Below are 11746 nucleotides of genomic sequence, written 5' to 3'. Positions count from 1 at the left end.
AAGCTGACTTTCGAACACGTGCTGCCAATTTATTTGGCGACTTTTTGGCTGCATCATTAGTATAGAGGTCCTCTTTAGTAACTATGATGGCGTCTTTTAAGCAAAAATTGCTTTAAAACTTTCAGTTTTATGTTAACGTCGATTCCTTTTAAAGAAGAAAATTTAACAGAATGCAATTTTGCACATGTCAAGTGTACAAGAGTATTCCTCGCATTTGTGTCAGTGACGCTGTTTGCCATGACAGTCTTAATTAAAGGGGCACTGTCGTGAGCTGCGCATGCTCGAGTTTGTTTGCTGTCGAGCCCACGGAAAGTTCTAGCCGCCATCATGGATTCACGCGTGAGTCACGTATATTCGCCGGAGTTTCTCCTTTGTCCACCATGGCCCTCCCCAGTGGACACCATTTTGACTTTGTCGATTCAACTTGAAAAAAGTTAACCTAACACTTTTCAAGTTTTCACAAGATGCTAGCGCATGCGCTTCTCGTGACAGTTTCCCTTTAATTAGGCCATTTCCGAGTTCATGTCTGCCTCCTTTTCAAAGCGAGTCTAAGTGCGAAGTTTTTGTGGTGGTAGTTCTACTTTACATATGAATGAAACTAATTTTCATAAGAAAAACCTCGCACTTAGACTCGCTTTGAAGAGGAGGCAGACATGAACTCAGAAATGGCCTATTCAGCTTAACATGATACGAGCAGCAGTAAGGTCTTTGGTCCATTCACAAATATTCTACTCGGCGGGTAGTTGTGAAGAGCTAACTAAAGATTTGCTGTTTGCTAATCTAAGAGGAATGTATCATCCTTAGTGAATTTTTTACCATTTCTTAAGGCCTGGACAAACGGGAAACGTTTGGCGTTTAAATGACATCAAACATTGTTTGGTGACCAAACATGCTGATGTTGAAGTGAGTGGCCAAACGGTTAAAACATATTTGATCTAACTCAGATCAAACTCCACAAGCAAAGAACTATGGGTCGCAAATACGTAAAAACCACGTGGATACAAGCGGCTGAGCAATAGTGGCACGCATGCACGCGCCAAATGTGTATGATACGGCTGGCCAAACGAACAAAACTTCGCCCTTCAAACACGAGAACCAAAGAAATGTTTTTTAAGTTGTGTGATCGAATGTTTGATGGCCTTCAATTTATCAAACAAAACCAAACACGATCAATTACGATTAAACAGCACCATTAAACCATTTGACCAAACGGTAAAATACACACTAAAAATTAAAGTGTAATGTTACGAACGCAAAAATGTAAAATTACACCTTGTTGTTGTGTAAACTACCAAAACAATCTTCTAAAATTACTCTATATGTAGGGTATTTTTACACCTTGTTACTGTGTAAACTATTACACCAAAATAATCTTCTAAAATTACTCCATATGTAGGGTATTTTTACTCTTTTTAAAGGATAGAAGTTTATGTGTTATTATCAAGGATAAAATTACACAGTTGGAAGTATACTTTTACACCAATTTTAATAGTAAAAGACCGATTAATCTAAACCATGTTAGAGTGGTTTTTTGAACTCATATAGTTGTGGGCTTAAAACATACATTAAGTATGAAAATACATCCTGCCAGTATACAGAAGAAGTAAACATCATTAAGTATCCCTATCAGTAAATCCGTGAAAAATTACTAATCATGAATATAGTTGGTCACCAAACAATGTTTGATGTTGGTTAAACGCCAAGCAGTTCCCGTTTGGCCAGGCCCTTAGAGGTGATCTGCATGTGAAAATTGACCTATATGCGCCGGTCTACTACTGAGGCTGCGTAATTAATGTAGACCAACCAATGTAAACGAACTATTTTACCGCGCACCGGTGGCTCAGTTGGTTGAGCACCGGGCTGTTACGCGGGAGGTCGTGAGTTCAACTCTGGCCGGACCAACACTCAGGGTCTTTAAATAACTGAGGAGAAAGTGCTGCCTTTGTAATTACATCTGCAAATGGTTAGACTCTCTAGTCTTCTCGGATAAGGACGATAAGCCGGAGGTCCCGTCTCACAACCCTTCAATGTTCACAATCCTGTGGTACGTAAAAGAACCCGCACACTTGTCGTAAAGAGTAGGGCATGTAGTTCCCGGTGTTGCGGTCTGTCTTCTGTGGTGTATCCTGGTGGTTAACCTGGCAGGGGACCTATGTTCTATTGTTACTCCACCATGTATGTATTCATACTCAATCAGTAAATAAAATAAAATAAATAAATAAAATGGTGGCTGTGAAGAACTAGGCTTATTAGCAGCAAGACCTACTACGCCGTTGTTTTCTCTGGCGCCAGGAACAGCCCTTTAAAATAGAGCCTGGAAATACAGCAAAGAATTAAGATCAAGTGTGACTCTTTTTTAGCCAGCTTAAATTAAAATTTGCACGGCCGTATAGGGTTGATGGCAAATGATATGTATAACATCAAACGATATCCTCCGTGATTCTTAAGTCTTAAAACCTTGACTCATTACCGAGGATTGTTTCTAAGTATGGAGGGATATCTCCAAATCCTATTTGGCACACTTTAATATTTTAGAACTTCATTCAGTTCAAACATTCTTGCTAACACTGGCGCTACCCACAAATATCGTGATTTCTAATTAAGGCCGGTTTACGTCATTGGTCCATTTAAAATTTACCAAGAAGTTGAAAAAGAAAATCGGTGTATTTCACATGACGTCACGGCGGCCATGTTGGAGGAGTGAAACAAAGAAACAGCGGCCATGTTGTACGAGTGAAATACTCTTTTAAAAATTGAACTCTATTTTTATAAAAATTCTTCCTTTTGTTTTCCTGTGCAATTATGGCTCCTGGTCACGCTCTATACCTGATATTAATTTGGAAAACTTTTGACTATCAATAGAATGGTGAATGGAGAAAACGCGCATTTGGAGTGCTCAGGACGAACGTAATGTCATTACATTTGGTATATCATGTGTTTAAGCCATTTTATCCTCGATTGTCGAGAACTAAACACGTGACCTCAGTTGTTGGAAGGGTGAATGGCTCAATCCCTTGGATTATTCACTATTCAGTGAAAAGCTCTATTTGTTGCGAGCAAGGCCTGGTCGTTGGTCATATTGAGCTAGGAAGTGATTAGTCCCTTTGAAATGGCATCTGCAAATGGTTGGAATTCCTAATCTTCTCGGATAAGGCACCATCTCAAACTACTTCTTGATTGGCTTTTTGGGGTCATTAACAAACCCCCTCTCGGGTCGTTCTCCGTGGAGGCACGGTGGTGTAACGTTATGCGCGCCGGACCCCTGCCCCCAGGGTCGATGGCCTGTTACCGAGTTGTTCCTTAGACAAGAAACGTGACTCCCCACTTTCTCTCCTCCTCTTGTAAAAAAATGGAACTGGCCACATACTCCCGGGAGTATCCCTGTGATGAAGTGGACTTGCATCTCTCTAGGGGGAAGTAGCTATTCCCTCAGTCGCTTTATTGACACAGAAACCAGGATAAGCTATCTCGGTCTTGTGCGACTTTGCTTGCCTTTGTTTTTTTCGCGCGGAGTGGTCAATGCTATGGTCTCGCCTCCATAAGGCGTACCCTAAATTTGAGCGTCATTCTGTGGTGTTAGCCCCACCACAATAACTTTACACCCAACTGAATGCATAGGCAGCACTTTCCCAGTTATTTTTGGATGCTGAGTGTTCCGGCCTGACCTCGCGTACTCCAGTGCTTGTGCGTTTAGTCTTCGGCGTCGTTGTCTTTGACATTCTCGTACTCCAATCTCAAGTATGCTTGAAAATGCTTTAAATAAACTGCCTCTGAAAGGCAATATTGCATGGCGACCTTGGAATACGTGGTGCAAACGTTTGTATTTCAAACATGATCTCTGCAAATTGAGAAGCTTAACTTCCTGAAATGGATTGAAAGAAGGACGAAAAGATATGCCAACGCTCGAGAATTATATCCAACATTGGACAACTTTCTTTACTCTAGCCGACGTTTTTATCTTGCAGCAACATAGTATCAAGCTATTAATAAGACTTGGATGCAGACAAAATTCTTCACTGAAATACACGTAATAAATTTATCGACTCGTTTGATACATCTGAAGTGACGTCAGAGATAAGTGGCAGTCACCTTGTAAGTGAAGGTCACCAATGGCTTACCGTGATTAATATTTGCGTCTTTTCGCTTATTCGACTCGACAGTATATTTCACGATTCGTATTGGCTTATTGTATCTGTGGCATGTCGAAGTGATAACACTTGCATCGCAGCTTGTAAACTGGCGCTGATGGTCAAGCAGAACCCGCGTAAAAGCTCAATTGCTTCCTAGACTGATAAACAGTCGTAATTTTTGCGAACGCAAGCGACGCTGTAAATATTCGAACGAAAGGTCTGGAGCGAGTGTAGAAACGGCGAGGGAGAATGGGGAGAAACGCGCTACAGGCGTGTGAGGCTCGCGCGCTTCACACGCGAGGATCACGGCGCCTCGCGCCTTCCGAAAAGGGAAGAAAACGACTGTTTTGCAGTCTAATTTGCGTCCCCTCTATCAAATGAGTGAATTCCCGTTTTGCATTAACTGTGAACGCTTTCGCCGGTTGATCGTTGACAATCTCAGGCTTATTACTCCTTTAGTGATCTAGAGTTTTACTTGCGCTTTCAATATCTGCGTGACCAGATTAATGGAAGCCAGTAACGAACGCACGGCTCTCCATCTCTGATGAGCCCTCTCTCAAGAACTCTATTTAGACCATGAAATAGCGATACGAGCAGTAATCAGTGATAGGCAAGGTGCGTTCGAGCCTGGTCTACTTTTCGTTCAGTTTCGTTTGCTTATTTCGAGTGGTGATGCGTCTTTTAATTTCAGTCTTAATTAAACTGAGCTCTCTCTTATTATCTTTTGAGGAGCAAACTGTGAACATTATCCTACACCTATAATCTATCAAAACCAACATGTTGGCATCTCCTTAGCACATCTATTCGGCCTTGGATAAAATAAAACTCCTACGGGAACATGTAAACACATTGCCGGTCTAATAAACAGCAGTTAAACATCGCGTTTCCGAGTTTGCCGATATTTCCAGAGTCTCAATTTAATGCAGTGAATCTCTCTCTCATTACTTAATTAGTTCTTGATATCCTAGATTCAGGCATGCAACTAGAGTTAAGCGTGCTCAGTTTTGTCGAGTTTTGGTGAGCACTGGAGAAGTCGGAAAAGAAAAGTAGTGAACTTTAGATTGAATTCGAGGTTCAGCATCGGCAGGGTTTGAAACTTATCATAGTGTGTTTGCGTAAAGCAGGCCTCACTGACCAAAAACAGGGGCCGATTTCTCGAAGCCTAGTTATAACCCTAACCGTTGGGTAAGAGGTATCAAACCTATAGGTTTCCATGATATGAACGCTGTTTAGCGCTAACCATGCTTCGAGCAACCCGGGCCAGAACTATAATAATCTCAAGTGCTCTCCAAACGCATCAAGTTCAATACGGCTTCATTAATATACGTGCTAAACCATGTCCGAACCAGTTGTCTCATGAGATTGTCAGGGTATTTTTTTGAAAGCAAGAAAAAGACTGAGCGAGATAATATGGCATTTAAGAAACGACGACGGCAACGACAGCGCCTCAAAACAATAATATGATTGGTTAAATATGGAAAAAATAATCGTGTTGCACGTGCTGCACGCGCTGTTAACCACACCGCGAGCAATACAAATGTGAATCTTTCATTCTCCATATTTACTCTGATACCGCTCGGACCGATTTATACCTCTCCCGCATTGCACGTCATGATCGCAAAAGACTCGAGGATAATGCAAAGTTCTATTTTGAGTTGAAGTTTTCGTGGACGACGCTTCCGTTCAATGATTTTAAAGTTTCTACATTCTGTTGTTATTTCCGAGTCGCTAGACATGAAAAAGGTGTCCCAACTTTTCAGGAATGAAAGTGGTATGAATGTTGTTTATTTTCGGACAGGAAATGGAACATTTATCCGTTGCGTGTTCGTGTCCGGGCCTCCATATTACCTCAAATATGGTGTGAGCGACACATATTTGCACCAAAATGTAACACGCACGCGTGCAGGGCTTGAAGAACCATCCTTTTTGTCGCTCGGACTTTTAAAGTTGTGACGTGAACATTCCTGAATCCCGCATTCAACTTGGCAATACATTTTCGAGGAATTAGATATTTATCAGATAATTTGAAGAGTTCTATTATTGGCGGTAAATTTTTATAGCTAGAGATGTTTTATTTATTTGTACAGATTACTTAGGTTTAAGGATTTTCACTTTTGTCCGCGTGTTACGCTTGTGCGCTTTGTCATACTATTTAATAAGTGCACATGGCTAGGATTCAAAAGGTTTTAATGCAGTTGATGATGATGATGATGATGATAATAATAATAATAACAGTAGTAGTAGTGTACATAATGAGCGGAGTTTGATTGCGTGGGTTGAGCCAATTGCATTTAACTTGCCAAAGACATGCAATATCTCTGAGATAAAACACTGCGACCTAGAGATGTCACTGACAGTCGACATATTAAGGAACAAAAAGTGATTATATTGGTGGACCTAGTACAAGGACTTCTAAGTAAAGCGTTGGAAAGCCCTTCTATGCAATTCGGCTTGCTGAGCTGTCGATCCTATTTTTCTGAAGCCTCTAACGAGAAAACTAACACACTTTTGTGAAGCTCGTGTGAAAATTACCCGAGAAATTTATAATACGGAAGAAAATGGGAGTTGTGGAAGTGACACGGAACCTTGTATTAGGGTTTTCGTTATATTGTACGTCCACTTTGTTACCCTGTATATTTGTTATTTAAGGGTACGTTATGTAATTTCCACTGTTCTGAGTTCTCAGAGGTTGTTTAAGTTTTATCTAACTGTCATATCAGTGTTGGTAAGATCAACCGGAAAAATAAACTTAAAAGTAAGAGCTTGAAGTTATTTTAAGCGAAACAAAATCGCTGATAGCACATTGACTAAAGGGATGTGTAACGCAAATCGCACGGTCATAGCTTAAGTTTCTCTCGAGCCTTGAATTGCTCAGTTCGGAGATTATCAGTTGTGAAAATCATTCTAAATTCAGTTAAGAGTGATGTTTTATTTATTGTCTTGGTTTGTTCGTGAATATATCTGTTGATATGTCAGGCCCAACCTGCGTGAGTCAGGCTGCACGAGTGACGAGACGTTAGGCAATATCATTCAGTGACCAGTACTATTTGCTCTGCACGTTCTTTTTTTAGAACTTTCCCGTTTTCGGCAAATCTACAATGTAAGATGACACGTTTTTTGTGGAAAACGTGAACACACAACGATAAAGTCTCGTTGTTTAAGCATTAATTAATACCGTGAGCAAATGTGAGAATGATAGATACATAAATGTATATAGCATTAACAATTCAGGCGCTGTCTGGTTCTTCTGGTTTGTAGAAGTCGAACTAAGTGAAATAACGACGAAAAAGTATGTTTACCTAACTTTTCGTTGATTTCGTGTTCCCTACTAATGAGGAAATGCATAACAAACATATTTTAAAATAATCACGCTACAAATTAAGGATATTGAAAAAACAATAATTTGCTAGTAATGGAACTATTATGTTTTATTGGCTTGTTTTCACGGTAACTTTTTTCCGATATAAGTTCTTTAAGCTCAGTAATAATAATACGTGCTCTTATATTTAAGAAAACAACCAGAAATTCGAGCACTTTTAATACTGAAGGACAAAACTTGAGAGTGATGATGCCATGTTTATTTGCTGGGAGTTGTAAATTTGTTGAGAATTAATACCCGAGTGATATGGGTGTCAATGGAATAGGCTTTTAAGAACGTCATGCTTCTAAATATGTTATAGCGTGACGTCAGATTGTGACGTCGAAATGTGTTTATTAATGTCATGTATTGGCTGTTCTGTACCATTGTAACTGATAAGAACGTTGCTTAGCGTTTCTTGTCACTGATAACAACAAACACAGGAAAAAAAACACGAGGAAGACCGAGAGTCTCTGTCACCCGTTGGCAGGCACAGAAATACGAAAATTGTAGTACAACTGAGCATACAAAACTTGCTGCGACTTCGTCGCGACGCTCCGGGGACTTTGCTGATATTTAAAATGGTCCTGACTTGCTGTCTGTCCCTCATGACTAAGTCCAGACCTCTCTTTTTTTTTGCAATTAGTAAGTAAGTAACTCTATTTACCAGGAGCCCATCAGATGGAGCTTCCATCTCCATTAATTTCTTGAGTCAACCCTTTCCCGAGTAGAGTTATAAATAGAACCATTTTCTTTTGTAATGCGCTTGAATCGCATGAATGCGCCTGCTGCCTGTTGTCATTTCTCTGTTTTCATTGGCTCTTTCCTCCATTAGCGCGCGAAACCTCCTCAGGGAACCGTTCTATTTATAAATCTACTCGGGAAATGGTTGACTCCAAGGGCTTGTGTGGGAGATGGAGGCTCCATCTGATGGGCTCCTGTATTTACCCACATATTGCAAATGAGCAAAAGCTCATTTGAATGCAAGTGTGCAGTATTGTATTTAAAGAAAATAGTAATGAAATAATAGTAATAGAATTGAAAAAATGAAAATTAAAAAAACAACAAGCCATTTACAAAGTGAGCAGATTAAAGGTGTGAAGATGGGCGATCTATTTACATGAAATACAATTACAGTTGTATGAGAAACAGGGTCATTCGTTTGAGATTTTTTCTAAACAGAGAAAGCGATTCTGTAAGTCTCAACTTATCAGGCAAATTGTTTCACTGCTTTGCTGCCTGGAAAGAGAAAGGTTGGGGAAGTACAAGCTTGTGGTGTTCCCGAAGGTTGTAATCTAAATTGGTGCAAATTAAGTTTGCTGTTGTATATCTGAAAACGGCCCAATATGACCCTGTCAGAGTCGAGATGGACAGTTTGGCTCTGTTGATTAATCCTTGTGACTAATTAAGCACTGCGTCGATTAGAGCGGTTTTCAAATGAGTTTCGTAAAACCAAAACCAAAGTAATTACTTTGGCCAATCAAAAAGGACGGAGACAATCCAGTAAACCAATCAAAACTCCAAGTAATTAAACGTAGCGGACACAAAGCGCGGGAAAATGTGCACACGCAAGCAACGATTGGTTTTTGTTTCACTTCTGATTAGTTGAAAAAGTGGCGCAAGAACTTTGAACCAATCACTGAGTCAAGTAGTGCAAAACCAAAGTAATTACTTTCGACACTCAATTGAAAACCGCTCTATGTCACGGTGTAAAGGTGAAAAAAGGAGTTCTAGAGGACCATTGCCATACTGAGTAAAATGAAAGAGAACTAAAATGAAGGGAAAAGAACCAGAATTCAAAGCTACTTACGACTCTTTGTAAATGCATAGCCAATTAACGTTCCTTATGTTGTGTTTCTATCTTTTAAATTGTTCCTTTCAGCATGCAATGTTTATCTGGTGGAGTTTGGAACGAAAAGCACTCAGCGTGTATAAAACTCCTCGGCATTAGCAGTCACATATAGATCTGCTTGTCATAGGTGGTTTGCAGCCAGTCTTTTCACATAACATTGCTGCAATGTAACACGCAATGTTTTGGTGTCACTTCTGATTGGTTGAAAAAGTGGCACGAGAACTTTGAACCAATCACGGAGTGAAGAAATCATAAACCAAAGTAATTCGCTAATTACTTTCGATACTCAATTGAAAACCGTTCTATTTCCTGCTTGCCGTGTCCCAGTTTCTCTTGACGAGGGATCATCTAGCGGGCGTTTCAACTCGACGCTCGACCAAAAGGAAGACTCTTCAATTACCATTCAGTGTACATTTTCAGCGGATATTAAATTTATACCAATAGTTAACAATTATTCGCCGAAGGCGAAGTGATTATCGGTGATTATTAAATTCTCAACCTCGGATAATGCATTTCGCGTGCTCTGATTGGTTCACTCAATCTCGGTTATCAGCTCATATACCTTGGTTTGACCTTATATGGTGAATGATTGCGTTAAGCGTTGCTAAACTAAAAATGTTTTCGCCGGAATGCGAAATTACTCTTTGAATAAAGCCAAAAAGGAGAAAAAAGACTTTTTTGTGGAAAGTTTGGATCAATTCCGACGTTTAGAAGTACGCGAAAAGACAAGAAATGTTTTTGTGATGAGCCTGCGTCTGTCTGACAACAAGGTATTACACAACATCGCATCAGTTCTCATCAAGTTTTTTCGATTTCGCTCGGATTTGCTCGCTTTTCCCGCTCGTATTGCGTACTTCCAAATTTTTGGAGTTTAAGGAATTTAATAAAACAATTATTCCATTCGCGCTTGTTGGATATGAGACTGGTTATAGCCAACTCGGCGCTACGCGCCTCGTTGGCTATTTACCATCTCATATCCAACGCGCGCTCATGGAATAATTGTTAAATATTCACTTAATTATTTTAGTATTAATACACAGGTGATTATTTCAAAAAAGAGAACAAGAAAACATTTCAACGCGAAAATCATCTTCACTTACAGTGGCAAAACGACTACTGGCAGCCATTTTGTCTGTCGAGGCCGGTGATTATCGGCTGATAATCCGAGATAGCGAGCCAATGAGAGCGCGCGATTTTGTATAATCACCTGTGTATTTATACTAAAATGATAATAACTGCACACGTCCAATCAGCTTGTATGATAAATAGCCCACTACTTTGCATATACGCTGATCACAAAGTGTCCCCTTTATTTCGAAGAACTTCCTGTGTTAACTTTTGTTTAGGGCAAGTTTGCATGAATACGTGAAATATAAATAGAAAGATTAATTTATGATATATTTCAGTACAAGATGATATTAAGAGCCAGGTGGGCAAATACACTGTGTTTTAGATCAGTGGCCGTAAGACATTTTTATATAAAGACTTGCACTGAGATAGTTGAGCGAACTAGATACTAAAATAAAAGACTTAGAAAACAACTACTTAGATTTCATTCCTCAAACTTTAATTGCTCAAGAATTTTACGAGACACTGAAGGAGACAAGTGCTTGAAGCATTTGGTTCTTATTAAGTGTTACAAGGACCTTTGATATGTTTCTAATTTTAAAGTGGGTGTGAATTTAACCGCACCAATGAAGAAGAATAATTCAAATCAAAACAACCTTGTGTAGAACTCTCACCAGTCGGTGCGAATAGATTGTTCGGTTAGTTGATTCATATCTCAAAACGTTTTCATCCGGTTTATTATCATTTCATGAAATCGTTATTAATTTCTGTAGGAGGCAGCATGTTTGGGGGCTTTCTATTTTCCTAGTGGAGCGGAAGTGCTTTATTTTATTGTATTTTATTTTTAGTCACTTCCTTGTTATTTTCTGCCATTTAGTGAAGTATACCTTTGTTGAAAACCAATTCCTTCCTGTTGAGTAACGATCACTTATGTTCTCACAAAAATATTGGAACACATCCTTTTAATGTCCACTTTATTCCAGTTTTAGAAGAAACATGATCTATAGATAGCGACGATTAGAATGATCTTAAGCAAGAGAGCGAATTCTCTATATTTGGTCCTATTCCGATGAAACGCATTTGTAATCCGTGTAGTTAGTTCTGTGCCTTACTGTGTGGTGTAAAAGTGTAACGTTCGCTGCAAAAGCGAAATCTCAACTGAAAATGAATTTCAAATCAGGGCGAACAAACATTGGCTCCCCTTACTCATCTTCTCTTGTGATAAATGATTCTTTACCCACATAATGGCATGAAAAAGCCCAGATATTTTGCCAGTCGAAAGGAATTGCCCAAAGTCTAGGGCTCTTACGTGAGGCAATGTTTGAGGACGAATGGTGG

Source organism: Montipora capricornis, chromosome 13 (genome assembly GCF_036669925.1).
Source record: "Montipora capricornis isolate CH-2021 chromosome 13, ASM3666992v2, whole genome shotgun sequence".
In the NCBI taxonomy this organism is placed as follows: Eukaryota; Metazoa; Cnidaria; class Anthozoa; order Scleractinia; family Acroporidae; genus Montipora; species Montipora capricornis.
Note: the sequence above shows the minus strand (reverse complement) of the source record.